The following is a 5,883-nucleotide window of genomic DNA, read 5'->3' as shown; positions in this document are numbered from 1 at the left end:
CATTGTTATCATAACAGTTCAGTAATGTCTGCGTATTTTATGTTTCATCGTTGTTCTGATAACTAATTATTACTTGCGTAACTTGTTTCATTCTTATTATAACATTTCAATAATGTCTGCGTAGTTCAATGTTTCATTGTTATTACATTTCAGTAATGTCTGCGTAGTTCAATGTTTCATTGTTATTACATTTCAGTAATGTCTGCGTATTTTATTGTTTCATCGTTGTTCTGATAACTAATTATTACTTGCGTAACTTGTTTCATTCTTATTATAACATTTCAATAATGTCTGCGTAGTTCAATGTTTCATTGTTATTACATTTCAGTAATGTCTGCGTATTTTATTGTTTCATTATCGTTCTGATAATTAAGTAATGCCTGCGTAGTTTTAGTTTCTTTGTAGAAACAATGAGTAAACATATATATTTATGCCTGTCAAAAGGGCTGTGTCTATAAAGTATGCGAGAGAGTAGCATCACGTATGTTTGTTAATAATTTATCATAGTCGTGTCTATTTCTTCACGTGATTACAGGCTGTATATGAGTCTCTACATCCTTTAATGTATGAACAAGCTCAGAAGGCTTAGCTGAGGCTCATTTCATATCTGTCCTGTTGACGTAGTTCGTCTAATCCTCAAGAGGACGAGATAAATCTTACTCTCTGTACAGTCGTTCTGGAAGCTTCTTCTTGTCTGTTCGGAAACTTACAGTCTCTTAGAGCCGTGTAACACAAGATCCTTTATACTACTAAATATTCTCAAAGTTTCGTAATATACGCACGTTCATCAACATAACCTCATTAATTAATCATCTTTCTACCTATCTGCTCACTTGCCTTTCTGGTATCCGACTTTTCTGCCTATCTGTTATTGGTAACTGCAGATAGAAATAACCCAAAACAGTTAGTACCAGCTGTGATACCGTAACGTTTAGCATCATTAAAAAAAAAGCTTTCTATCTATTTGATAAACAAATTTAAGACAACCTATAAAGGGCAGGGCAAATAAAAACTATATAAAACTGGACCAACTATGACTCCTTAATAAGAATGGTATCTAACAAAGTGGAACCCATGGAGGCTACCTTAATTAATTCTTATTCCCTCATCTCGTGTGAAATAAGACTGAAATAAAGAAAATTTGATTAATTGCGCCAAGTCCAAAACTGCCACCTACAGCCAGTTGCAGAAAAGATAATTGAAGGGAAGATAATTGAAAAAATAAAATAGATAATTATAAACTGATCATTTGGTGTGATAAATAAAAAAAATTCTTTTGAATTTTCCATTCCAGTCCCATTATAGTACCTACGTGAAACGAAACGTGTATGCCAATAATTGGTATCTTTAAAAGAATGGGGAACATAATTCATCCTTATAATTCTAAAACTGTAGTAATACACCCTTCCTCCGCCCTGATCAATGGGCTGTTACATTAATTGTTAAATATTAACAGAGTAAAGCAATTGAAGACTATGCTTTACTTTTGGCAATTAATCCTAAGCGATGGAATGTGGAATATGCAGAAGTATAATGTTTATAGGTTTTTCAAAAGTGGTCATATATACAGATATAGTGTTTATAGGTTTTTCAAAAATGGTCATATATATACAGATATATGGTTTATAGGTTTTTCAAAAATGGTCATATATATACAGATATATGGTTTATAGGTTTTTCAAAAATGGTCATATATACAGAAATATGGTTTATAGGTTTTTCAAAAATGGTCATATATACATATATATATTTTATAGGTTTTCAAAAATGGTCATATATACAAATATATGGTTTATAGGTTTTTCAAAAATGGTCATATATACAGATATATGGTTTATAGGTTTTTCAAAAATGGTCATATATACAAATATATGGTTTATAGGTTTTTCAAAAGTGGTCATATATGCAGATATATGGTTCATAAGTTTTTCAAAAATGCTCATATGTACAGAAATATGGTTTATAGGTTTTTCAAAAATGGTCATATATACAGATATATAGTTTATATGTTTTTCAAAAATGGTCATATATACAAATATATGGTTTATAGGTTTTTCAAAAATGGTCATATATAGAAATATATGGTTTATAGGGTTTTAAAAAATGGTCATATATACAGATATATGTATGTATGAAAATGCACGCAAAGCGAATATGAATAGGCTCACGGTTCGGTATTAGCAGGAGAAAAGATATACAGAAAGAATATACCTTATTATGTAATATGATCAACGTAGAGACGGTCCATCCTTGAGAATGGCTTGGGAAAATTGTTAACAAATGTCTAGCGCTAAAAAAAACAAACAGAGAAAGGAACTCGTACAGTGTTTCGTAGTAATTGTGCATTTTGGTGAAATTAAGAGTTACCGATAATGAAAGTTGGTGCTGTCCTTCTAACAGTCAAACTTCGTATTATTTGTCTAATGTTTCAAATTTAATTCGCGAAGGATTTTATTCGTTAGTGTTTCGTAAACAGAATAAGAAGAATATTGATTTATTTTACTAATAAATATATCTATATACTAGCTGGGGTACAGGTCCCCTGGACGGAAGTTATGTAAATTCATGGTTAATGAAAGGTTATCTTAGGACATGAAAAGTTGCTTCTCTTATATGTAATTGCAAAAAACGAAAAACAATGCTCATAAAATCTGCAAAACATAAAATGTAAAACCGCAAGTTTACATGTAACTCCGCATTGACACAAAAAAACCTTCATGCCAAATTTGGTGAAGATCCGTCAACAGAGGGCGAAGTAGTGGTAAAAAAAAAAACGCCCATAAAAACCGCAAAACGCAAAATTCAAAATTTGTATGTACCCCGCATGTACCTAATGAACCTCCATCTACAGGGGGGGAAATAGTTACATGGACATACAACAGACAGTACTATTATATTTATATTTGTTTGTTTGTTTTAAGTTATGCACAAAGCTACACAATGGGTCATCTGTGCGCTGCCCACCACGGGTATCGAGACCCGGTTTCTAGCGTTGTAAGTCTGCAGACATACCGCTGTGCCACTGGGGGGGGGGCTATATTTATATAGATTCTACTATTTTTATTTCTATGGGGGATTATTAATTTTCTTCTAATTTCTAGACGTAGAGAGCTGCCCCCCCCCACGCGGTGTCTCGGCAGTAAGAAGAGTCTTTAAGCGTTAAAAATTGGGTTTCGATACCCTCGATGTTCATGTAGTTTACCAACAACGCCATTTTCCATTTGATCGATTTCACTCGTTTCTGCTCTATCCATTGTTCCGTCACCTTTCATCAAATCTAACAGGTACAGGAAATTAATTCTCTTAGATACGGTGTTCAATTATCCTCCATCTTCAAACGTCATCTTTTCTATTAGCAGTCACACAGAATACAGACGTTTGACTTTTGGATTTAATAGGCTAACTCGTGTATATTTTCGCTGCATGCATTGTGTTAGTTGTAAACTAGAAATATTTTCCTCTCTTTCTACCAGGCGATAAAACTTTAGATCCAATGTTGCTCTTTGATACGTTAGAACATTCAAACACTAAGTCGACAATATAGGTGATATCTAGATTTGATATTGAATGGTGCGTGCGCGTATACTTGGGATTTTGCACACGAACGCCGAATAAAATTGTCTGGTGATATCAGGGAGCGTTTATTAGAAAAACGGGACTTTTTATCAAGCGTAATACATAAACAAAAGTAAGTTTAAATGTCTTCAATATGAACATAATGACACCTGTTATTTTTGCACAATTAATTTAGACACTTCAAAATTATTCGGTGTTTGTCAGTATGATCAAACAAAATTTTAGTTTTGTAACCAAAATAAAAAATAAAAATAAAACTACATATCCACTGTAGTATTTTCTGTTTATAGTTTGCTCATTATACATGCTTATTACGCTTCTACAGAGGTGAAAATGGCAAATATGTTTCTTTACCATGAATATTGTGCACCTCTCGAACAGATATGCAAAATTTTCATTACCCTCAATCTTTGTTTAGCAATAAAAAAAGGTTAAAATATTTTTCTTGTTAGTGGTACGGATGTGAAGAAAAAAAACTCAATGTGTGTACACTTTTGCAAAGTTTTACTTTTAACGATATAAAATCTGTATTAAAATGGCGTTCATAATAAACTTTCTTTCGCCAAATAGTAAGTACACCAAGAGCAATAGCGAACGCTGGACTGAGCACTTGCAACGCGAGCACCTAACGATCACGGATCCTTACTTTACCTGCCACACATTTTACGCTAGCGGCATGAAACAATGAATTCAGTCTACGTTTACTAAGTTGAGGCAGATACTTATTTTTTTGTTGTTGTAAATATTTATTTATTCTTTAAAGCATGCTGTATCAATGATGAATGAGAAAGAACATCAATAAATAAAAATATATATATATATGTCCTCCTTATCTTGATCCAGTCACTTTCGTTCCCAGAGTTCATTTCGCATAGGTTGGCTAAGATCGAGAATTTAATCTTGTGTCTCTGCTGTTTCTGTCTCTTTCTCACACGTTGTCGTCCTTAAAGGTCCCATGCAATATTCTTGATAATTTTAGGTGGACAAACAACGATTTATAAGTATAAGGAAGAATTTTATTAATGGTGGAACATACTAGATGTTTGGACAGAACATTGGTCTGTCTTTTTCATGTTCTGCCGAAACGTCTAGTATGTTCCACCATCATTAAAAGTCTTCCTTATACCTATAAGTCGTTGTCTGTCTACCTAACATCATATTATCATAATATGTTTCCTTGCTGAAGTACTTGATAATGTGTGTAATATTAGCAATACCCTGATCTGTATGTTACTTTCCTGTATAAGTTCATTCCTTTTAAAGGAGGCCCGGCATGGCCAAGGTGGTTAGGACGCTCAACTCGCAATCTGCGGGTCGCGGGTTCGAATCCCCGTCACACCAAACATGCTCGCCCTTTCAGCCGTGGGGGTGTTATAATGTGATGGTCAACTCAAGAGTTGGCGGTGGGTGGTGATGACTAGCTGTTTTCCCCTCTAGTCTTACACTGCTAAATTAGGGACGGTTAGCGCAGATAGCCCTCGTGTAGCTTTGCGCGAAATTCACACAAACAAACATCCTTCTAAAGGTCTAGTTAAATAATAATGATTACAGTGTAAGTGTCTTAGGTGAATACAACACACAAATATAAAGGAAACCCACCCTAAAACGCTGGAGTAAAAATTACCAAAGTTCTGCTTTGGCTCATACAGCAAATGATAACTCCTAAACTAACACACAAAAGTAACTTGACGTTACTCACATTGCATCATTTCATTCATGCGTTGAAAGGGTGAACTTGCATTAATTATACTTTCACATTTGGTTAGTGTAACTCAGTGAATTTATTCAATATATATATATATATAGATCTATACAGAACTGATTTGGTGAATTCATCGCATTGAACGTTTTAGAAGCCTGCGGACTGACAACGCTAGAATCCGGGTTTCGATACCCGTGGTGGGCAGATGGTCCATTGTGTTGCTTTGTGCTTAACTTCAAACAAACAAACAAACGTTTTAGAAATATTGTGGTGTATGATGTTATTTTATCTCAAATTAATCCCTTCACCCCTGGTGGCTCAGCGATAAGTCTGAGAGCTTATAACGTAAAAATTGATTTTGATAACCACGGTGGGCAGAACATAGACAGTCCCTTGTGTAGCTTTGTATTTAACGGCAAACAAAGTTAATAGTAAACAAGGAGATGTGTGAAACAATAATAGAAACGTTTTATTGAATTAAATTGTTTTACAAAAATTATAGGCCCGGCATGGCCCCATGCCAGGTGGTTACGACGCTCGACTCGAAATCTGAGGGTTGCGGGTTCGAATCCCCGTCACACCAAACATGCTCGCCCTTTCAGCCG

The sequence above is a fragment of the Limulus polyphemus genome, unplaced genomic scaffold (genome assembly GCF_000517525.1).
Source record: "Limulus polyphemus unplaced genomic scaffold, Limulus_polyphemus-2.1.2 Scaffold5162, whole genome shotgun sequence".
NCBI lineage: Eukaryota > Metazoa > Arthropoda > Merostomata > Xiphosura > Limulidae > Limulus > Limulus polyphemus.
This window is presented reverse-complemented; position numbering follows the sequence as displayed.